This window comes from Dendrobates tinctorius, unplaced genomic scaffold, assembly GCF_039654945.1.
Source record: "Dendrobates tinctorius isolate UK_male_01 unplaced genomic scaffold, ASM3965494v1 ptg000046l, whole genome shotgun sequence".
Taxonomy (NCBI): Eukaryota; Metazoa; Chordata; class Amphibia; order Anura; family Dendrobatidae; genus Dendrobates; species Dendrobates tinctorius.
This window is the reverse complement of record NW_027361714.1, coordinates 65,122,140-65,147,498: the sequence shown is the minus strand read 5'-3', so window position 1 is coordinate 65,147,498 and position 25,359 is coordinate 65,122,140. Positions and strand designations below refer to the sequence as shown.

The window sequence follows — 25,359 nt, the reverse complement described above, 5'->3', positions numbered from 1 at the left end:
CGTTGTTCAAGGCGAACTCCGCCCACAGCATCAAGGATGCCCAGTCATCCTACCTGGCCGAGACAAAATGTTGTAGGTATGTGACCAGTTTCTGGTTGGCCCTCTCTACCAACCCATTCATCTCGGGGTGATAAGCCGAGGAGAGATTCAGCTCAATGCTGAGTAAGCGACAGAGCTCTTTCCAGAACCGAGACACAAACTGGGGACCCCGGTCACTGACAATCTTGTCCGGCATGCCGTGTAAGTGAAAGACGTGCTTGATGAACAACGCTGCCAGGCCCCGTGCAGAAGGTAGCCGAGAGACAGGCACCAGGTGCACCATTTTAGAGAAATGGTCATTGATGACACAAATAACTGTGTTGCCACTGGACTTGAGTAGGCCCACCACGAAGTCCATGCCAACCATTTCCCAGGACCTGTCCATCACCGGCAGGGGGGTAAAGTAGCAAGCTGTTGTCTGGGAGACCTATTCTTGGCGCAGGAGATGCGTAGTCTCTGACGTCATGGGCCATATGTGGCCACCACTAGGTCCTTGCTAGTAGCTCAGTGGTCCGCTTTGTCCCAAAGTGTCCACCCACCCTGGATGCGTGAGCCCAAGAGAGGACCTCCAGTCTTGCCCGGAGGCACCGACTCAAGGGCGACCAGAGCCACAGTCCTCAGACTCTCAGAAGGGACGATTAGCCTAGGCTCCTCATCATCCTCCTCTACTGACACCATGGAGCGATAGAGCGTCGGTCCGGATGTTTTTCTCACCGGAAAGGAAATGAAGGGTGAAGTGGAGCCAGGAGAAGAAAAGGGACCATCTGGCCTGGCAAGAATTTAGCCGCTGGGCTGTCTGTAGGTACACAAAGTTCTTATGGTCGGTGAACACCTGGAAAGGGAACCGAGCTCCTTCCAGGAGGTGTCTCCACTCCACTCCGAGAAGGCTAATTTCATTGCTAGCAACTCCCTGTCCCTGATGGAATAGTTCCTCTTCGCTGGTGAGAAGGTCTTGGAATAGAAGTAAGGGTGCTTCTGACCCTGAGCGTCCCTCTGGAAGAGGACCACTCCAGCACTGTTGGAAGAGGCATCCACCTCCAAGATGAATGGCTTATCTACTGTACATCGGGGTGATGTAGAATGGGAGCACTAGCAAAGTGGGACTTGATGGAGGAAAAGGCCTTGGAGACCTGTTCCGACCATAACTTGGGGTTTGTTCCCATCTTGGTGAGGGCAATCAAGGGAGTTACCAAGGTGGAGAAGTGGGGAGTGAACTGGCGATAATAATTAATGAACCCCAGAAAGCGCTTCACCGCTTTAAGAGAGTGGGGTTCCTGCCAGTCCATCACAACCTGCAATTTGGCAGGATCCATAGTCAAACCCTGGGCAGAAATGATATAGCCCAGGAAAGGCAAGGACTCCTGCTTGAACAGGCACTTCTCCAACTTGGCATAGAGGGAGTTTGCCCATAAGCGGTCAAAGACCTTGCAAACTTCTCTCCGGTGGGAGTCCATATCTGGAGAGAAGATGAGAATATCACCCAAATATGCTCTCCACCTTGGTGGTTGTCTATCTCGAAAGATATTCTTCACAAGTCTTGGAAGACGGCAAGGGTATTACTGAGCACAAAGGGCATGACAAGGTATTCATAATGGCCATCCCTGTTGTTAAACGCCGTCATCCATTCATCCCCCTCACGGATGCGTATCAGGTTATAGGCCCCCGCAGATCTAGCTTGGAAAAAACCATCGCTCCTCCTAACCTATCGTATAATTCCGATATCAGGGCCAGAGGATACTTATTCTTAACAGCGATGGCATTAAGGCACCTGTAATCGATGGAGGGACGTAACTCTCCACTCTTCTTTTGGACAAAGAAGAATCCCGCCCCCGCTGGTGACACCGGCTTACTAATGAATCCTCTTGCCAGATTCCCCCATAATATATTGAGACATGGCCTTTGTCTCCGGGAGAGATAGGGGATAGACTCGACTCTGGGGAGGCTCAGCACCAGGCAAGAGGTCAATTGGACAGTCATAGGGGCAATGAGGCAGAAGAGTCTCTGCAGCCTTCTTGGAGAATACATCTGCATACTGTCGGTAGTGTTTGGTGGAGTGAGAAAAGATCTGCAGGAACCTCTGTGGAGTAAACCTGAATGCACTCCCTCAGACACCTACCCTCACAGGATTTACTCCAACAGAGAATTCTCCCCGAGGACCACTCTATATGGGGAGAATGATACCGCCACCAGGGGACCTCTAGAAGGACCTGATCGATACCCTCGGGCATGATGAGGAGGGATATCGTCTCCTGATGAGATGGAGACACTGAGCGTATCAATGGGGCAGTCTGGTGGGTAATCTGTGAGGATAGAGTCGCGCCGTTCACCACTCTGATGGTGACTGGGTGACTGGCTTAGATATCATAACCAGGGATATTACGAAGGCAGACAACATAAAATTGCCCTCTGCTCTGGAGTCCACGCAAACCTCCATCGCAAGAGTGGATGAACCAAACTCAAGCGTCCTCTTAAAGGCTAGCTTGGAGGAAGACACCACTGATTCTAGTGAACCACCTCCTTCGGCCACTAGACGCGAGTATTTTTCCGGCCGCTGTGGGCACCGGTTGGCAAGGTGACCAGACTGCCATCAAACATGACAGACCACAGGTGCTCGAGCGGACCGGGACCTGGATCCCATGCGAGACGCCCCCATGGCCCCGTGAGGCTTGGACGCCTAATCGGGAGATTCCAGGGGTTTAGCGAAACTAGGTGCCAACCTAAACCTCTGCCTACACTGGGTCTGCTCCAACCTTTGCTCGATAAAGCGAAGGTCTATACAGGTGGAGATGGTGATAAGCTCCTCTAGTGTGGCGGGAAACTCCCTGGTGGCCAGGGCATCCTTCACATGGTCAGCCAGACCTCTCCAGAAAGCTGGAATGAGGACCTTATCTGGCCACTCCAACTCTGAGGCCAGAGTCCAGGACTGGTTGGCGAAATGGCTGACCAAGGACGAGCCCTGTGACAATGTCAGCAGCTGGAGCGCGGTGTCAAGGCTGACTCGTGGTCCCAAGAAGACCTGCTTCAGAGTGGCCAAGAACTGAGAGGCGCTCTGCACCACTTGATCACCACACTCCCACAGCAGTGTGGCCCACTCCAAAGCCCTGTCCGACAAGAGGGAAAAGACAAATCCCACCTTAGCCCGCTTGGAGGGGAATTGTGCCGCCAGCAGGTTTAGCTGTATAGCGCACTGGCTCATGAAACCCCTACATGAAGTACTATCGCCCAAGAACTTCTCGGGCAGCAGGAGGTGGGACAAAGTCGGGGCAGGGATGGCAGTGGTCACACGGGAAACAGCCTCTGTGGCTGCCTGGACAGTGTCCGCAGTAATATACGCAACTGAGGCTGAATGCTCGAGAGCCAACAACCTGTCCTCCAGCTGCCGGATGTACTGCAGCAGTCGCTGTTCGTCCGCCATTACTATCCAGACCCTGGCGTTAGTATACTGTTAGGGCTAGCGGAACACACCAAGTAATAAGAGATGGTATCAAGGTGCGTTCGCAGCCCTGGGTCCACCGTGTAAAGATGTTACCTGCTGCTCGGTAATGGCGGAGACTACATAACAATGTACTAATTGAATACAGGCGGGTTAGCTTCATCTGATGTGTACAAAGGTGGACTCTGTTACTGCACAGAGCCACGGGAAATAAACGCCGGAGCCTGCTAACACTCAAAGAGCTTGGCAAGGTGAGCACTAGTGAACAGTTACAGGGCTCTACTCCAAGGACCCAGGGTTACAGTCCCTCTAGACCACTAGCGCTCGGCACCGCAACTGCAAAACCAACTAGAAATAAACAGAAATGTAGTGCACCGCGTGCGTACTGCGCCGCTCTTACGGATGCCACTAACCACCTTGACTAGGGAAGAAGGCGCTAGAGTCGCGCACAGCGCCGTATTGGTGGATGCAGCAGCTTAATGTGGTACTGAGATGCCCAGAGCAGGACGGCACTGCATGGCACCGAGTGAGGTGCTGTGAGACGGTAGCACAGTAGCGCAAGACGAAGCCACTAGTAGGCGCTGACTCTAAACCCTAAACCTTACAAACATGCATATCCAAGGGAGGGGAGTTATAATGAGTCAGTCACCAGTTTCATGCATCCATCATCATACATTCAAATAGTAAATCAGAGTCTATACTAGCATATTGCCGAGCGGCCATGCGAGCCCTTTATAGCAGCGTCCTTCCGGGACCTTCCCGATGGTCCAATCCGAGCTGCTTGAGGACCTGAGCACATGACCTCCGATGTCCAATGAGAGGTCGTCCCACGAGCATGCTCAGTAGGCTGAAAAAAGGACAGACTCTGGAGCTGCTTGCTCCCTCTTAGTGCACATTGCTAAAGCTGACCCAGAGGTGGCAGCAGCAACCAACCTGACAGCACTAGCTGGAGCAAGACACCAGGATTGACACCTTTGCTGAGCAGCCTCCTCTGTGGCTGGAACAGAATAGGAGACTGCAGAAGGCAAGGCTCGGGCTTCCTCCCGTGCAGAGGCAGGAACCCGAGGCCTAACAGCCCAAGTGCCAGATTTGGTGCATCTATAAGATGCGCTATTTCTGGGGCAGTTGAGAGCTGATGTTTTTAGCCTGTGGGGTGGGGTGCCAATATCCATGGCCTCTTCCCAGTCTATTAATATCAGCCCACAGCTGTCTGCTTAGCCTTTGCTGGTTTGATGTTATAGAGGTACCTTTATGGCTATTGGCTCTTTCCCAGAATATTAACATCAGCCCTCAGCCGTTGGCTTTCCCTCTGCTGGTTATGAATATTATGCTGGAGCTCACGCAATTCTTTAAAAAATATATTTTGAAAAATAAACAGATATTGCGTTTCAAGCAAATTTTGTGTGTGTGTCTTTATTTAACTTTTTCAATCCGCATGAAAAATCGCATGAAAATCTGCATCAAATCTGCATCAAAACTGCACGGAATTTCAACTGCGTTTTCTGGCAAGAGATGCACAAATCTGCAATGTGTGCACATAGCCTTACAGTGTATGGAACAATCATTGAATTCACAAAAAGTTTTGGAAGAGTTTTTTCAAGTTTTACATACCACCGTATTGCAGCAAGAACAGCGTTACGCGTATGGATGAGTCATTGCATTCATAAAAACATTTTTAAGGTTTTTTTTCAGTTGTATATATCACCGTAATGTAATAATAACTGCGCTAAAGTGTATGGATGAATCATTGAATCCATGAAAAATGTTGTAACTTTTTTGGGGAGTTTTATATACCACCGAAATGTCGCAAAAAGCATGTAATACTCTATGTATGAGTAATTGAAACCAGACAAATTTTGTTATGGTTTTTTAGAGTGTATATAACACAGAAATACCACAAATCACGTAATACAGTATAGGTGACAATATAGTACATTTTTTCATAAAAAAATGAACAAATAAACTGGTCATATGCAGCTGCTATATATTTTGCAATGGACTGTAAAACTCTCATCCCTGCCTAGAGCCTTTATTCTATCAGACTCCCTGCTCCTGCAACTATGCCAGGCTAAAGGCAGAATTTATCTGATACAAACAGGAAAACACTGGATTAGCCCTTAGAAGGACTGTTAGTATGATGGTTCAAAATCAGCAGCAGTAGCAATGCTACAGCATTCTGATTTGTTTGACTGTGCACATGCAGCCATGGACAAATGCTCTCTCCCTCCAATTCGAACAGTCCCTGAGATGTGCAATTGCATCAGTGTGCCGAGCGTGATGGTGCCTGTCCTTTTATAACCTTTTATGATGAGGTAATACTGCCACAGTAATGCCACTATCAAGATGGGTATGGCATTTCAGTGACTAGCAGGCAATCTCCGCATTGCGTAACAGGCGCCAAATATGCGGAGCAGGGATTCAAGCTTTACATCCGAGCACCAGACAATGCTTGTCGAGTGCCGAGCACATACAAACACCCAGATAGTCGAGAGATATCAGAGTATCACCAAACACGCCCACTCATCCCTATTCCTTAAAAGTAGTTTCTTGGCAGAAGTAAATTAAGTTTTCTAGAATTATAGGTCAACTAAGAAGTCTGGGTTCACATGGATCTGGACGTTCTGAAACTGGAAAGGGCCTTTTTTCAGAAACAAAATGAAGAATTATGTGTCTGTCCCTAATTTTCAAGAATTTTGCAATGAAGGTTTGAGGCAAAACCCTAGGGAAATGGTTGGGTGGGATATGATGATATTTCTATAATTTGAACAAAGCAAAGAAACTATCTCAGCCATAGGTGGAGAGTAATAGATTTTCAAAATGTGCTGTGGGTCTCACTCCTAATGGGGGAGTAGTAGGATGTCATGGTCAAAGAGAAAGGTAAATCCTGCATATGCATTCTGTAGATCTCTTGGATTAGGAAAAGGAGTATGTAATCCAATACAGATAAGGACCTGGAAGATTCCCTGAGGGTGTGACACACCAATGGTGTACTTTAAAAACACCAAAAAACCCTAGTGAGATGGGGCCAAAGGGAGACAATTTTACATTGAACCGGACTCATACAGCCAAAGTAGACCTGACAAATGAGCGTGGAATACTTTAGTATAAAAATAATATTTGGTAGGGTAACAGAACATGTCTCCCAACTTTGCAGCCCTTATAATGTAATGTTCCTCCTATTGAGGCCCCTTTGTAATGCCAACAAAAGTGCCCCCCAAACACGGTTTTATACCCTCACAGCACCCTCCAGATGCATAGTTTGAGTACCCTGTAAAGAATGATGGCCCCAACACAGCCTTCCATACAGTATAATGGCTGTCCACACAGTTTCATGGCCCTTACACCCCTTGACAGAGTAAAATGGTATAAAAACAAACAAAAGCCAGCTCACCAAATGTAGACCGCAGACCTCGGAGCTCCGTCTGGACTGACGTGTGATCAATAGGAAAAAGCAATTAGTTCCAGCTGCGTGTAAAAAAATTTCTTCTTTATTTCAACATTAAAATTATGTCATCTTCATAGTATGCCATACACACGGACACGGCAACGCGTTTCGATCTGTAAGATCTTTGTCAGAGCCATAGAGATACACTGATCTCAGCTGCATATATACTACATTTGATCCAATGACATGCACAAAAACAATCACATGACAATTAACTCATTAAAATTACATAGCAATGTACAAAATAAATTAAAATACATGTTGCAAAAGAAAAATATTTATCTTTTCAACAATAATGAAGCATTAGGTCATTTCGTTTATTTAAACCATTCGGGGATCGGACATCTAGGTGATAAATCCAAAAAGCCTCTCTTGTTAACAGGCGTCGCTTTGAATCTCCACCGCGGAAAGGAATTTTAACCTGTTCTATTCCTTGCACTTTAAAACTCGAGATGTTTCTAGCATGGTGCCTAATGAAATGCTGCGACACAGCTGATATATTACGATTCATGTTATTCGTATTTTCAATATCATGTAGATGTTCCCTAATGCGCATCTTCATTTTTCTAGATGTACACCCTATATATGATAATTTGCAAATGGTGCAATCTATCTTGTATATTACATTAGTTGAATTACAATTAATATATTGTTTTATGGTATATTGCACTTTATTTGCCGCATCAGAAAATTTTTTTGTAACATTTGCATATCTACATGTTTTGCATTTTGTAGCTCCACATCTGAAAAAACCATTACAGGTTAACCAGGTTTTATTAGTTGTATTTTTAAGAGAAAATAAATTAGGTGATAATTTGTCTCCCAATGTAGGTGCTCTTCTCGATACTATATTAATACCTGGCTTTAATATATCTGCCAATTTACTATCTTCATATAAAATGGGCAAATATCTATTAATGATTCCCTTGATTTGTGGAAATTGGCGACTGAACTGGAAACAAATATACGGTTTCTTTCCAATAACTGTCTCATTTGCGTTGCCACCAGAAAAAATCATTTCATTACGTTTTTTATTTTTTACTATTTGTTGTGCTCGATTCAAAGACCAATCCGGATACATGCGATTTTTTAATTTTTTCTTTACATGTTCCAGTTCACTATCTAGATTACTCTCTTCACTACAATTACGTTTAACCCTTGTGAGTTCTCCTACTGGTATTGCTTTAAGGGTATGTTTATTGTGACTGCTGGTTGCATGTAAAATAGTATTTCCACTATAGGGTTTATGATGTGTTTTCGTAGAGATTATTTCCCCCTCAACACCAAATAAATCCAAATCCAAAAAAGATATATGTTCCATATTATGTTCATGCGTAAATTTAATATTATATTGGTTAGAATTTACATATGACATAAAGGCAGGTATGGCAGATACATCTCCATCCCAAATTAATAGGGTATCATCGATATATCTGCCATACCATGCCACCTGTCCATAAAAAGGATTGGAATCTGAGAAAATGAATTCATATTCCCAAAACGACCTAACCAGATTTGCAAGGGACGGTGAAAATTTTGCTCCCATGGCTACTCCCTTCAACTGTAAATAATAACACTGGTTGAAGGAGAAAAAATTATGTGACATCAAAAATATTACTACTTGCAAAATATAATTGATTAAATCCATAGAGTAGTTACTAAACCTTTTTAAATGAAATTGCAAAGCTCTTATTGCTAAATCATGAGGGATACATGTATATAATGATACTACATCGCAACTCAGCCATGAATATGATGACAACCACATCTTGTTAGAGAACATTTGTAACACCTGTTTGGAATCTCTAATATAGCCAGGCATCCTCTGTACAAGGGGTTGCAACAATGTGTCGACCCATTGTGACAAATGCTCATGTGCTGAACCGATGCCTGAGACAATCGGACGCATAGGAGGAATGCCGCAGCCTTTGTGTATTTTGGGTACTCCATATATGATTGGAAGCACCGGTTTTTTCACTTGCAGATATTCTGCCTGTTTTTTAGTAATAACTCCTATCTCCAAACCTTCCATGATAATTTGATTAGTTTTATCCCTAAATTGTTCTAAAGGGTTATAATCCAGTTTCCTGTATGTCAATTCATCTGACAATAACTCAATCATTTTATCATAATAATCTCTAGAATCTAGAACCACAACTACCCCACCTTTATCTGACATTTTTATAACAATATCTGTCATTGATTTTAATTCTCTTAGGGCTATTAATTGCTTGCCGGATAGATTTTTAAATTTACTATTTTTTTGATTAAACAAAATTTGCAATTCCTTCTCCACTATATCTTGAAATCGGTCCATACACTCAGATCTCGCGTGGACCGGATAAAAATAGGGATTTTTTTGTGGAAAAATTTGATGACTGGTTAACATATTCCATGTCTCTATTTTTTTCTGTGTCCAAATCTTGTAAAGTTACCAATGACACCTGCTCCTGAAAGTTCATATGTAAAAATTCGTTAGTTATTATCTGAGTGTTGTCATCACATTCTCCTTCTTCATTCATTGTTGTTTGTGAATCATTCAAAAAGTGTTTTTTAACAGTCAAGTTCCGCATGAACTTATTCACATCTAGTATAGTTGTGAACAAATCAAAGTCCTGATCCGGAGCAAAGTTTAACCCCAAAGATAAGATCTCAATTTGATCTGGAGTTAAATCTCTGGATGAATAATTTTGCACATTCTTAATTACTTGGTCATATAATGCTTCTTGCGGGTAGTAATTCCTAATGCGCCTGTGGTGCTTGCGACCCCCGCGCCTCTTGCGTTTTTTGAAAAATGTTGGCCTATGTTCACACTGGTTGATGCATTATCATCTGAAGCACTCAAGTAATTATCAGAGGAGTCCGGGTCTGATGATGTAAAGGAAACATGCGGTTTATTAGGTCTAGCTCTTGAATATTTGCGTTTTTTATGAGCATGGCTATGTTTAAGAATGGACTTAGGAGATTTATCAAAATTAGTCCACTTGCCCCAGTCATATACTTTATTACTTGTGTAATCATTAGTATCTCGCACAAATTTTTTCTTTTTTCTGGTAATAACTTCTTCTTCCAAAGCTGAGACTTTCTCATTTATTTTTGCTATGGAAGAATCAAACCATGCCAATGTCTTATATTGCAGTATAGACGAGTTAACTGTTTCCATCTCCTGCTGAATGTCTTTCAGTTTAGACTCTTCCTGCCGAACAATCAGTTTCATTAAATTCTGAGAACAATTGCTTAGAATAGTGTTCCATTGCTCTATGAATTCATCCGAGTAAATTGTGGTGGGAATTTTTTTAATTCGCAAATAGTGTTGAGCATTCCGATACCGCAAGTATCGGGTATCGGCCGATACTTGCTGTATCGGAATTCCGATACCGACTTCCGATATTTTTTCAATATCGGAATTCGGCATCGGAATCGGAAGTTCAGTTGATTGACGGCCTGACGTCATCATGATGCGCGGTGTGTGCGCATCATGATGCGCCGTCATTTCGGGCCTTCCGGGGGTCTCTGCCGGCCTGCCGGGGGGCTGTGCCGGCCTGCCGGGGGGCTGTGTGGACTGCCCGGGGTCTCTGCCGGCCTGCCGGGGGGCTGTGCCGGCCTGCCGGGGGGCTGTGCACCCTGTGGGGGTCTGTACCGGCCTGCCGGGGGGCTGTGCCGGCCTGCCGGGGGGCTGTGCACCCTGTGGGGGTCTGTACCGGCCTGCCGGGGGGCTGTGCCGGCCTGCCGGGGGGCTGTGCCGGCCTGCCGGGGGGCTGTGTGGACTGCCCGGGGTCTCTGCCGGCCTGCCGGGGGGCTGTGCCGGCCTGCCGGGGGGCTGTGCACCCTGTGGGGGTCTGTACCGGCCTGCCGGGGGGCTGTGCCGGCCTGCCGGGGGGCTGTGCTGATGTCCGGGGGTCTGTGCAAGCATCGTCCGATGGGACTACAAGTCCCATCGGGCGATGCCTGCTACCATGACAGTGATTGACACATTAGCCAATGATGGGACTGTAGTAGTCCCATCATCCGGCTAATGTGTTAAATGTTAAAAAAAAAAAAAAAAAATACTACATACATACTACATGCTACATACATACTACATATATACTACATACATACTACATACATGCTACATACATACTACATGCATGCTACATACATACTACATGCATGCTACATACATACTACATATATACTACATACATACTACATACATACTGCATGCTACATACATACTACATACATACTACATACATACTACATGCATGCTACATATATACTACATGCATGCTACATACATACTACATATATACTACATGCATGCTACATACATACTACATGCTACATGCATGCTACATACATACTACATACATGCTACATATATACTACATACATACTACATATATACTACATGCATGCTACATATATACTACATGCATGCTACATATATACTACATACATACTACATATATACTACATACATGCTACATACATACTACATACATACTACATATATACTACATGCATGCTACATATATACTACATGCTACATACATACCACATACATACTACATACATGCTACATATATACTACATGCATGCTACATACATACTACATATATACTACATGCATGCTACATACATACTACATGCTACATGCATGCTACATACATACTACATACATACTACATGCTACATACATACCACATATATACTACATACATACAATACATTCATACAATACATACATAGACATACAGTACATATAACATAGAGTAACATACTTACCAATACTTGTCACATTGTTCCCCGAAGCCATTGTCTTTCCGGAATAAATATTAACATAACAAACCACAAAAATACTCACCCACGATCCGAAGCAGTCCACGAGTGTGTCCCACGACGATCTTGGGTAGAGAACTGCAGCATCAGATGATGCTGCCGTTCTCTACGGGCTGCAGGAATCCAATGACGGAAGGTAGGTATCCTTCCGCACTGTATTCCTCCGCCACTTAAAAAAAAAAAGTCCCTAGTCTCACTTTATGCCATTGCTGCGTGGGAATTTCCCACACAGCAATGGCATAAAGTGAGACTAGGGACTTTTTTTTTTTAAGTGGCGGAGGAATACAGTGCGGAAGGATACCTACCTTCCGTCATTGGATTCCTGCAGCCCGTAGAGAACGGCAGCATCAGCTGATGCTGCAGTTCTCTACCCAAGATCGTCGTGGGACACACTCGTGGACTGCTTCGGATCGTGGGTGAGTATTTTTGTGGTTTGTTATGTTAATATTTATTCCGTAGACGACAATGGCTTCGGGGAACAATGTGACAAGTATTGGTAAGTATGTTACTCTATGTTATATGTACTGTATGTCTATGTATGTATTGTATGAATGTATTGTATGTATGTAGTATATATGTGGTATGTATGTAGTATGTAGTATGTATGTAGTATGTATGTAGCATGCATGTAGCATGTAGTATGTATGTAGCATGCATGTAGTATATATGTAGTATGTATGTAGTATATATGTAGCATGCATGTAGTATATATGTAGTATGTATGTAGTATATATGTAGCATGTATGTAGTATGTATGTAGCATGCATGTAGCATGTAGTATGTATGTAGCATGCATGTAGTATATATGTAGTATGTATGTAGCATGCATGTAGTATATATGTAGCATGCATGTAGTATGTATGTGGTATGTATGTAGTATATATGTGGTATGTATGTAGTATATATGTAGCATGTATGTAGTATGTATGTAGCATGCATGTAGCATGTAGTATGTATGTAGCATGCATGTAGTATATATGTAGTATGTATGTAGCATGCATGTAGTATATATGTAGTATGTATGTTGCATGTAGTATGAATGTAGCATGTATGTAGTATGTAGTATGAATGTAGCATGTAATTTTTTTTTTTTTTTTACATTTAACACATTAACCGGATGATGGGACTACTACTGTCCCATCATTGGCTAATGTGTCAATCACTGTCATGGTAGCAGGCATCGCCCGATGGGACTTGTAGTCCCATCGGACGATGCCTGCACAGACCCCCGGAGCCTGCACAGACCACCGGCAGGCCGGCACAGCCCCCCGGCAGGCCGGCACAGCCCCCCGGAGCCTGCACAGACCACCGGCAGGCCGGCACAGACCACCGGAGCCTGCACAGACCCCCTGGCAGGCCGGCACAGCCCCCCGGCAGGCCGGCACAGCCCCCCGGCAGGCCGGCACAGCCCCCCGGAGCCTGCACAGACCACCGGCAGGCCGGCACAGACCACCGGAGCCTGCACAGACCCCCTGGCAGGCCGGCACAGCCCCCCGAAAGGCCCGTACAGACCCCAGAGAGGCTGTACAAGGGCAGGAAAGGGTTTTTCTTATTCCGATACCGGAAGTCCCATAGACTTGAATGGGACTTCCGGTATCGGAATCGGCGATACCGATACTTTTTTTAAAGATCGGCCGATACCATCCGATACGATACTTTGAAGTATCGGATGGTATCGCTCAACTCTATTCGCAAACCTCTCGGTATCATTTCTTTGCTTACATAATTGTTAAGCGTTTCATGATCCCACCACAGTTTCATTTCCTGCATACGGAGTTTTTCCAAATTATTCAGACATTCATTAAAGCCTGTAACACTGCTGTCTGGCTCTTGCTGATTAGAAAAAACCTCTGCAGCCTTTAAAGACCGATCCCTGTTCAGATCTGTGGCCATATTAAAACGTGACCTCTGAGAATGTTATCCCGTGTAGGCAAGACGAAAATATTCTTGTATAAACAATGTTAGTACTTTAGATGTCCATCAATAGATAATGATCTGGGAGCAAGGCAGTCCAACCATAACATAAAAACAAACAAAAGCCAGCTCACCAAATGTAGACCGCAGACCTCGGAGCTCCGTCTGGACTGACGTGTGATCAATAGGAAAAAGCAATTAGTTCCAGCTGCGTGTAAAAAAATTTCTTCTTTATTTCAACATTAAAATTATGTCATCTTCATAGTATGCCATACACACGGACACGGCAACGCGTTTCGATCTGTAAGATCTTTGTCAGAGCCATAGAGAAACACTGATCTCAGCTGCATATATACTGCATTTGATCCAATGACATGCACAAAAACAATCACATGACAATTAACTCATTAAAATTACATAGCAATGTACAAAATAAATTAAAATACATGTTGCAAAAGAAAAATATTTATCTTTTCAACAATAATGAAGCATTAGGTCATTTCGTTTATTTAAACCATTCGGGGATCGGACATCTAGGTGATAAATCCAAAAAGCCTCTCTTGTTAACAGGCGTCGCTTTGAATCTCCACCGCGGAAAGGAATTTTAACCTGTTCTATTCCTTGCACTTTAAAACTCGAGATGTTTCTAGCATGGTGCCTAATGAAATGCTGCGACACAGCTGATATATTACGATTCATGTTATTCGTATTTTCAATATCATGTAGATGTTCCCTAATGCGCATCTTCATTTTTCTAGATGTACACCCTATATATGATAATTTGCAAATGGTGCAATCTATCTTGTATATTACATTAGTTGAATTACAATTAATATATTGTTTTATGGTATATTGCACTTCTAGAGATTATTATGATAAAATGATTGAGTTATTGTCAGATGAATTGACATACAGGAAACTGGATTATAACCCTTTAGAACAATTTAGGGATAAAACTAATCAAATTATCATGGAAGGTTTGGAGATAGGAGTTATTACTAAAAAACAGGCAGAATATCTGCAAGTGAAAAAACCGGTGCTTCCAATCATATATGGAGTACCCAAAATACACAAAGGCTGCGGCATTCCTCCTATGCGTCCGATTGTCTCAGGCATCGGTTCAGCACATGAGCATTTGTCACAATGGGTCGACACATTGTTGCAACCCCTTGTACAGAGGATGCCTGGCTATATTAGAGATTCCAAACAGGTGTTACAAATGTTCTCTAACAAGATGTGGTTGTCATCATATTCATGGCTGAGTTGCGATGTAGTATCATTATATACATGTATCCCTCATGATTTAGCAATAAGAGCTTTGCAATTTCATTTAAAAAGGTTTAGTAACTACTCTATGGATTTAATCAATTATATTTTGCAAGTAGTAATATTTTTGATGTCACATAATTTTTTCTCCTTCAACCAGTGTTATTATTTACAGTTGAAGGGAGTAGCCATGGGAGCAAAATTTTCACCGTCCCTTGCAAATCTGGTTATGTTGTTTTGGGAATATGAATTCATTTTCTCAGATTCCAATCCTTTTTATGGACAGGTGGCATGGTATGGCAGATATATCGATGATACCCTATTAATTTGGGATGGAGATGTATCTGCCATACCTGCCTTTATGTCATATGTAAATTCTAACCAATATAATATTAAATTTACGCATGAACATAATATGGAACATATATCTTTTTTGGATTTGGATTTATTTGGTGTTGAGGGGGAAATAATCTCTACGAAAACACATCATAAACCCTATAGTGGGAATACTATTTTACATGCAACCAGCAGTCACAATAAACATACCCTTAAAGCAATACCAGAAGGAGAACTCACAAGGGTTAAACGTAATTGTAGTGAAGAGAGTAATCTAGATAGTGAACTGGAACATGTAAAGAAAAAATTAAAAAATCGCATGTATCCGGATTGGTCTTTGAATCGAGCACAACAAATAGTAAAAAATAAAAAACATAATGAAATGATTTTTTCTGGTGGCAACGCAAATGAGACAGTTATTGGAAAGAAACCGTATATTTGTTTTCAGTTCAGTCGCCAATTTCCACAAATCAAGGGAATCATTAATAGATATTTGCCCATTTTATATGAAGATAGAAAATTGGCAGATATATTAAAGCCAGGTATTAATATAGTATCGAGAAGAGCACCTACATTGGGAGACAAATTATCACCTAATTTATTTTCTCTTAAAAATACAACTAATAAAACCTGGTTAACCTGTAATGGTTTTTTCAGATGTGGAGCTACAAAATGCAAAACATGTAGACATGCAAATGTTACAAAAAAATTTTCTGATGCGGCAAATAAAGTGCAATATACCATAAAACAATATATTAATTGTAATTCAACTAATGTAATATACAAGATAGATTGCACCATTTGCAAATTATCATATATAGGGTGTACATCTAGAAAAATGAAGATGCGCATTAGGGAACATCTACATGATATTGAAAATACGAATAACATGAATCGTAATATATCAGCTGTGTCGCAGCATTTCATTAGGCACCATGCTAGAAACATCTCGAGTTTTAAAGTGCAAGGAATAGAACAGGTTAAAATTCCTTTCCGCGGTGGAGATTCAAAGCGACGCCTGTTAACAAGAGAGGCTTTTTGGATTTATCACCTAGATGTCCGATCCCCGAATGGTTTAAATAAACGAAATGACCTAATGCTTCATTATTGTTGAAAAGATAAATATTTTTCTTTTGCAACATGTATTTTAATTTATTTTGTACATTGCTATGTAATTTTAATGAGTTAATTGTCATGTGATTGTTTTTGTGCATGTCATTGGATCAAATGCAGTATATATGCAGCTGAGATCAGTGTATCTCTATGGCTCTGACAAAGATCTTACAGATCGAAACGCGTTGCCGTGTCCGTGTGTATGGCATACTATGAAGATGACATAATTTTAATGTTGAAATAAAGAAGAAATTTTTTTACACGCAGCTGGAACTAATTGCTTTTTCCTAGAGTAAAATGGTCCCTACATAACCCTCCACATTGTACAATGACTTGCACACAGTACAATGGACCCACTAGCCCTCCAAACAATATAATGGCTCCCACATAGCTCTGCAAACTTGTTTAATGACCCCCACATAGTCCAGCAAACTGCATATTTGTGGCGCCCCCAGGAGTATGGTCTCCACAGTGGCTTTGCCTTTCTCCAGGGGAGGGTAATGTCAGGCTTGGAGGAAATGACGGGTCTCTCTCACAGTCAATCTATGCATGCAACACAGTTCCACTCCAGACCAGCAGGGGGAACTCTGAACCGGGATTAAGGGGAGGAGTTCTCTCTGAGGGCCAAGAGGAAAGAGTGAGGAGTTAGTCTGCGGAGGGTGAAGTGTGCAGACGTGTGGAAGGAGCGCTGAGATAGAGCTGAGAGGAAGAGCTCATCTCTCGTAAGAGCGCATGAACTGGAACCTGGTCTCCACGGCTGTATGGACACTGATGGTCCTACAGCAGACACCAGAGGAGTAGAAGGCTGTAAACGCAATACTCCCATCTAAGACTTGAGGGCACAACAGCAACATGGATAGTGAGCCGGGACTTAGGAGTGAGGAGTCCCTGGAACAGGCTACAGTTGTCTGCCGTACAAGTAGAGTTCTTGGGAACATCTGACAGGAGGAACTTCAATGTAACTCAGTACTGGAGATCCGTCAAGTAAGTGCTAGGAAGGAGACTGCACAGCCCATCTGCTGAGAGAGAATTCCTGAGTTGCTTCCAGGCTAGCCTGCTCCGGTACTATCTGTAACCAGGATCCTGGACTGCATTTATCGAGTAAAGGTACAGAAATTGCACCCCGCTTTGTCTTGTCTGCTTCCTACCTTTCCGGCACCGCTACATCCCTGTGCCAACCACATCTAGTTTTTGTAAAGAAAAAAGATGGTACCATGAGAATGTGTGTGATTACAGGAAAATTAACAGCATTACACATAAAGATGCTTACCCATTACCTAGAATTGAGGAATTATTAGCTGCACTTAAAACTGCTAACTACTTTTCCACCTTAGATCTCACTAGTGGGTATTGGCAGGTTCCTGTGGCAGAGGCAGACAAGGAGAAAACAGCATTTACCACTCCAATGAGTCTCTGTGAGTTCAACTATATGCCATTCGGGCTCTGCACCACTCCAGGAACATTTCAACGGCTGATGAAGTGCTGCCTGGGACACATGAACTTTGAGACGGTCCTGTTGTACCTGGATGATGTCATTGTTTTCTCCAAAACCTATGAAGATCATCTGGAACACCTAGCTGAAGTGTTTGAAGCTTTGTCCAATTTTGGCCTGAAGGTGAAGCCTTCCAAATGCCACCTCCTGAAGCCCAAGGTACAGTACCTCGGTCATGTGGTCAGTGCAGAAGGTGTGGCACCAGATCCTGACAAGGTCACAGTCATCCTGGACTGGCCGAAGCCCAGCAACCTTCATGAAGTACGCCAATTCCTTGAACTGGTAGGCTACTACCGAAGATTCATCAAAGGCTTTACTGAAATAGCCACCCCTATGCAAAATCTTCTGGTGGGGCAGTCCTAGAAGACCAAACAGAAAAATTCCACCTTTGAATGGACTGAAGAGTTGGAGAGATCCTTCACTCGGCTGAAGATGGCTCTCACAGGTGACGAAGTTCTGGCCTACCCAGATTATGACAAACCCTTTGTGCTGTACACTGATGCCAGCAATGTGGGACTAGGAGCAGTACTGTCACAGGTACAGAATGGAAAAGAAAGAGTGATCTCCTACGCCAGCAGGAAGCTGCGTCCCACTGAAAGTAATCCTGACAACTACAGTTCTTTCAAGCTGGAGTTCCTTGCCATAGTCTGGGCTGTCATCGAAAGATTCAAACATTACCTAGCCTCCGCCAAGTTTACTATCTTCACGGACAACAATCCGTTGACCCACTTGGAAACTGCAAAACTAGGTGCACTGGAGCAGCGATGGATGGCTCGGCTATCTAACTATGAATTCACCATCAAGTACCGAGCAGGGCACAAAAATGCCAATGCTGACGCGCTGTCCAGGATGCCTAATTTGCCAGATGCAGGAGAAAACCCTGAGGCTCTTGAAGAAATAGAGCTTCCTCCCTTCCACCGGCCAATTGCGGCCCAACGTGCCCAAGGAGTGAGAAACTGACGGTCTGGCTTGAAGGAGGTCACTCTGAATCAATTGCCCCATCATGACTGGGAAGAAACGCAAGATAGTGACCCTGCAGTCCGCCTGGTGAAGAAGCTACTGTCACAAGCTGACTCATGCCCAGAGTCGGATGCTCCTGAAGAAGCCCAGCAGTTGTGGAAGGAGAGAGGCCGGCTGTTCATCTATGAAGGAAAGCTGTGTCGGAGGAGTATCAATGCCCGTACTCATGAGCTGGTCTGGCAGGTGGTAGTCCAAAAGAGAGAGGCATCAATGGTCCTAGAAGCATACCACAATGGAGCTGGACACTTCGGATGGAAGAAGTTGGATGCTTTGCTCCGAGAGAGATTCTATTGGGCTGGTATTAGGAAAACCATTGAAAAGTGGTGCCGAGAATGTGGACAATGTAACCTGCGCAGAAAGGATCGAAACAGCTAGAGAGCTCCTCTGCAGCCAATTGTAACCAAACAGCCACTCGAGTTGGTCGCCCTGGACCATGTGAAGCTGGTTCCAAGCCGCTCAGGATACATCTATGCTCTTACCATCGTGGACCACTACTCAAGATTCCTGGTAGTTGTGCCTGTCAAAGATCAAACAGCCAGGACAGCAGCCAGAGTATTCCAACAGCACTTCTGTAGACCACATGGACATCCTGAAAGAGTGCTTACAGATCAAGGTCCAGCTTTCGAGGCAGAAGTGTTCCAGGAATTCTGTAACTTGTATGGTTGTAAGAAGATCCGTACAACAGTACCACCCACAGACCAATGGCATGTGTGAGAAGATGAACCAGGTAGTGATTGACCTACTGAAGACTTTGCCCTTGGAGGAGAGAAATCTGTGGCCAGAGAAGTTGCCAGATCTGGTGGACCTCTACAACCATATTCCAGTGAATTCCACCAACTGTACCCCAGCCTTGTTAATGAGAGCAAGACCTGGTAAACTGCCTATTGATTTGGACATGGGAGTCCTTACGCCTGAAGTAATGTCACCAGATGCTGACTGGGATACAGAAAGACAACAACAGCACAGAAGACTTCAAGAATGCGTGTAAAAGAGTCTAGCTCAGGCAAGACAAAAGCAGGAGAAGCTTTACAATAAAAATGCACCTGCCGTTCCTTTGTCGCCAGGAGAACAAGTCTTTAAAAGGAAAAGAAGACTGCACAAATTGGAGGATCAATGGGAAGCTGAACCTTATACCATTCTGCCCTCAAACTTTGATAATACCAAGGTATGCCTTATTAGCAAAGATGGAGGAGAAACCTCAGCAGCAATATCAAGAGATCACCTGAAACTATGTCCTGACCTGTTGAAGGAAAGAGTGGAAGAACCAGATAACATCCAACCCATAGAGGAAGAAGAGAAGGTCAGCACAATACTTGGAGAATTCCCTGCGAATTGGACTAAAGTAAATTATGCTATAGTGGTGCCAGTGTTGACATTTCCCCAATTGGTAGCACAGGAAGACGTGATTCCAGAAAACCCTGAAGATCAGGAAAATCAGGCAGCAGATGCTACACCAGCAGTGGAGACAGAGAACCCTCGCCCTGCCAGAAGTGAATCTGACATGCCCATAGTGACTCTAAGAACACGTAGACATGTGCCACCCAGTTCACATACTACACCGGTAGTTAGAACCACACAATCAGTAAGGGCCATTACAACACCAGTGTTACGCAGATCTACTCGTATCACCCAAGGCATACTTCCAGTTAGATTCCGCATATAACTGTCCAATAAAAAATAAAGTTGAGTATTGTAACTGTTAACCTGTCTGTAAATATGTAACTGTTTAAGCTTTTGTACCTACAGGTAACCTGTAAGACTTTCCTTTAAATTTTCCATTTTTTTTCCCCTTGTTTATGGACATTGGACCACAGGACTTCGTGTGGTTAAAAACTTTCCTTGATAATAGTTCACCATTTGCCCAGGAATGGACGAATGGACCATGGACATTGATGCTTGGACTTATCATCATAGGACCATGTTTGAAGCACTTAGTTTTTGTAACTTTTTCATTTTTAAATCTTGTACAATTATTATTGTTTAACTGTTTATATGCTTCATGTTTTGTTCAGCCCAGGAGAGCTGACTTGCACTAGGGGGGAATGTGGCACCCCCAGGAGTATGGTCACCACAGTGGCTTTGCCTTCCTCCAGGGGAGGGTAATGCCAGGCTTGGAGGCAATGACGGGTCTCTCTCGCACTCAATCTATGCATGCAACACAGTTCCACTCCAGGCCAGCAGGGGGAACTCTGAACCGGGATTAAGGGGAGGAGTGCTCTCTGAGGGCCAAGTGGAAAGAGTGAGGAGTTAGTCTGCAGAGGGTGAAGTGTGCAGACGTGTGGAAGGAGCGCTGAGATAGACCTGAGAGGAAGAGCTCATCTCCCGTAAGAGCACATGAACTGGAGCCTGGTCTCCACGGCTGTATGGACACTGATGTTCCTACAGCAGACACCAGAGGAGTAGAAGGCTGTAAATGCAATACTCCCATCTAAGACTTGAGGGCACAACAGCAACACGGATAGTGAGCCGGGACTTAGGAGTGAGGAGTCCCTGGAACAAGCTACAGTTGTCTGCCGTACAAGTAGAGTTCTTGGGAACATCTGACAGGAGGAACTTCAGTGTATCTCAGTACTGGAGATCCCTCAAGTAAGCGCTAGGAAGGAGACTGCACAGCCCATCTGCTGAGAGAGAATTCCTGAGTTGCTTCCAGGCTAGCCTGCTCCGGTACCATCTGTAACCAGGACCCTGGACTGCATTTATCGAGTAAAGGTACAGAAATTGCACCCCGCTTTGTCTTGTCTGCTTCCTACCTTTCTGGCAACGCTACATCCCCGTGCCAACCCCATCTACACTGCCCTGGGACTACAGCTTCACCTATGGGGAGCTTTTACATCTTTGCTGCATCATACCATCAGTCCCAGCGGATCTGCATGCAGCGTCGGCTTAACACCTCCCTTGCCGAGCACGACAGGTGGCGTCACGAACTATTCATCTAACTACATTCCACCATTCACATTTTCCTATTACTTGGGCGCCCAGGGCCACGGTCCGGGTCACTGCCACTGTGACACATCCCACTGATACCAGCCCGGTACCGAGTATCCCACAGCCCTGGGAGGGCGACCCATAATGGCCCACAGATCACTCTCCACATAGCTTAATGTCCCACGCATAGCCCTGCAAATTATATAATGGCCCCCACATACTGTAGCTCTCCAAACAGTATAATGGCCCTCACATAGCATGCCAAACAGTATAATGGCCTACATATAGCCCTTCACACTGTTAATGACCCAAACATAGCCCTGTAAACTGTATAAGGGCTCCCATATAGCCCTGCAAACTGTATCAAGACCACACATAACCCTGCAAACTCTTTTAGGGCCTCTACACAGCTCTTGAAACAGTATAATGACCCTCATTGATTTAAAACAAAAAATAAAACAAAAATACTCATCTCTCCTCCTCCGGTCTCATCAGCGTGTGGTCTACAGCTCTTTCACAGTTCAGCAGACCAGCATGATGTAATGGCGGTGCCTTCTTCCATCATTGCTTTCTACTCTATCAGCACCCAGGATCCGATACAGTTGAAGGTGTGATGCCAGGTGCCATAGCGGTTACGTAGTTTGCTGCTACTCTACTGCTTTGCACAGAATAAGATCCTGAACATTCTATTTTGAGTGTTGAAACAGAGATGTTGCAACTTTCACACTCACCACACAACAGCAGCACACTACTATGCACTGATTGAATTAAAGAGAATTTACACTTTAAGGCTAGGATCACACATGCGAGGAATACGGCCAAGTCTCGCATGTTAATACCCTGCATTGCCGCCGGCACTCAGATCGGTGTGTGCGGCCGCATAGCAACACATGGAGCCGCATGCGCCGCTCCCGAGTGTCGGCGGCAATGCAGGGTATTAACATGCGAGACTTGGCCGTATTCCTCGCATGTGTGATCCCGGCCTTAAGATTAAACTATCATATATATTTATATTTCATGAGAGTTAGTCTGACACCCAAGGGCAGCAGCGAAGGATTAGTAGCATAAGTCTGCTGTCTCCATACTCATACTGCCGAGTCTCAGTATATTCTACATGAAACAGCTTCATCTTATGACTACACATACTTTATGTTTCAATGGCAATTTTATATCTCAACACTTAACATTCAATAGAATTTGATCAAACAGCTAAAATGTTTTGGTGGTAATATGCTGAATCTGATAGAAATGGAATATTTCTACTTATAAAGGATATTTTTTTTAATAGTAAAGTACTAGTTTACATATTGAATAGTTTGCTCTAATTAATCTGTATTAGGCTATGTTCACACTCCGTGGTCATGCTGTGGCTTTTAACTGTAAAATCTCTGTGCCTCTGTGGTCATTACACTGTATCGCTGCACAGTCGCTTAATTTAATTGTTTAACAGCTGCATTGTTTGAAGAAAACATGGCAGATTGTAATGGACTTGTGGCTTTTCAGGTGGCACAGGCACTTTCCTGAGAGTTTAAGTGGTTATGCAGGGAAACAGGGCTATTGTGGTTCAAAAGCTGCAACATGACTGCTGCACAAGTACATAGCATTATGTGCATACATGATCGAAAATTATCTTCTACAAGGAGCAACAAGCAGCCATCAGGGCTTAACAAAGAAAATAATGATTTTGGCGGAGCATACTGTTTGCAGATCAAATCAGCAAAACACAGTGACACCTGCTAGACAGAATGGAGACTAAATGTTGGTTTGGAGCCAGGAGCCCCACATAAAACTTAACCTAAAAAAAACAAAACATTGTTTCTCACCTCTTTTATATGGTCTCTTCAGAAATGTATAGTTTCCTCCTTCAGACTTGTCTGCTTCTCTGTTGTCCCTAGTTAAACCCTGCACTGCTTATGTTCTCTTTGCAATAAATGACCATTAGCAACTTTGGGACACACCCCATATTCATCTGGAACTTTTTAAAGTAAAAATTTGCCTGGAAGCCTACCAAGAACTAAGGGAAATCGCTTAAGGATAATTACCAGTATCAGTTACTCCGGTTCTGTCAGATAAATTATCTTGAGGCATCAGCTTCACTACAAAGAGCAAAGTATTTTGCTTTAACAGACTGTAGAGAGAAGACAAGCATAACTAAGGCCCCATATATTTAGATATATATGCAGCATCGGACTGGAGCATCTTGGGCCCACCAGAGAAAATCATTCTTGGGACCCACTATATAGCTACATAGAAATAAATACAAGACCACCAATTCTGAGGTAAAATGCGCTAAAATCAGGGTATAATATATGGTAGTACACATCTTAATTATGTAGCACTGTTTGGGGTAGCCCCCTCATAGAATATAATGCACCCCCCTCATACGGTATAATACAGCACCCCACAAAATATAATGCAACCCCTTCATAAGTTATAATGCCGCCCCCCCATAGAATATAATGTAGCATCCTCATATGGCATAATGCAGCCCCCCTCATATAGTATAATGCAGCCCTCACACAGAATATAATGCAGCCCACCACAGAATATAATGTAGCCCCCTCATAGGGCATAATGCAGCCCCCCCAAGGGTATAATGCAGCACCCCTCCACCATTGTCCTCATCACCACCTCCATCATTGCCTCCTCCACCACTACCATTGTCCTTTCCACCACTACCATCATTGTCCTTTACACCACAACCATCACTGTTTCTCCCTCAACACCCCCATTATTGCCCATTCCAACACCTCCATCATTGCCTCCCCCCACTACCATCATTACCTCCCCATTATCATCATTGCCTCCTCACCACCATCATCATCGCCTCCTCACCACCATCATCATTGCCTCCTCACCATCATCACTGCCTCCCCCCACCACCATCACCTCCTCACAACCATCATCATTGCCTTCCCCCACCATCATCATTGCCTCCTCACCATCATCACTGCCTCCCTCCCACCACTATCATCATCGCCTCACCACCATCATTGCCTCCCCCACCATCATCATTGCCTCCTCACCACCATCATCATTGCCTCCTCACCATCATTACTGCCTCTCCCCACCACCATCATCATCACCTCACCACCATTATTGCATCCTCACCACCATCATCATTGCCTCCTCACCATCATTACTGCCTCTCCCCACCACCATCATCGCCTCCTTACCACCATCATCATTGCCTCCTCACAAGCATCATCATCGCCTCCTCACCACCATCATCATCGCCTCCTCACCACCATCATCATTACCTCCTCACCATCATCACTGCCTCCCTCCCACCACCATCATCATCACCTCACCACCATCATTGCCTTCCCCCACCATCATCATTGCCTCCTCACCATCATTACTGCCTCTCCCCACCACATCATCATCGCTTCACCACCATCATTGCATCTTCACCACCATCATCATTGCCTCCTCACCATCATTACTGCCTCTCCCCACCACCATCATCATCGCCTCACCACCATCATTGCATCCTCACCACCATCATCATTGCCTCCTCACCATCATTACTGCCTCTCCCCACCACCATCA

The 25,359-nt window shown here is 44.1% G+C and overlaps 1 protein-coding gene across 3 annotated transcripts in view; it reads right to left on the bottom strand.

Moving 5' to 3' along the window:
• The window catches only part of LOC141089507 (amine sulfotransferase-like), a 315,569-nt gene extending 291,847 nt beyond the window's left edge, over nucleotides 1-23,722 (bottom strand). For 2 of the 3 annotated variants that reach the window (XM_073575966.1, XM_073575964.1), the window contains exon 1: nucleotides 23,631-23,722. The gene's annotated coding sequence lies outside the window, so the exon portion shown is untranslated. Of the gene's footprint in view, nucleotides 1-6,863; nucleotides 7,080-23,630 lie in introns of those variants that run through there. The other variant, XM_073575965.1, reaches the window with a different exon arrangement.
• Nucleotides 23,723-25,359: the final 1,637 nt, after the last annotated feature.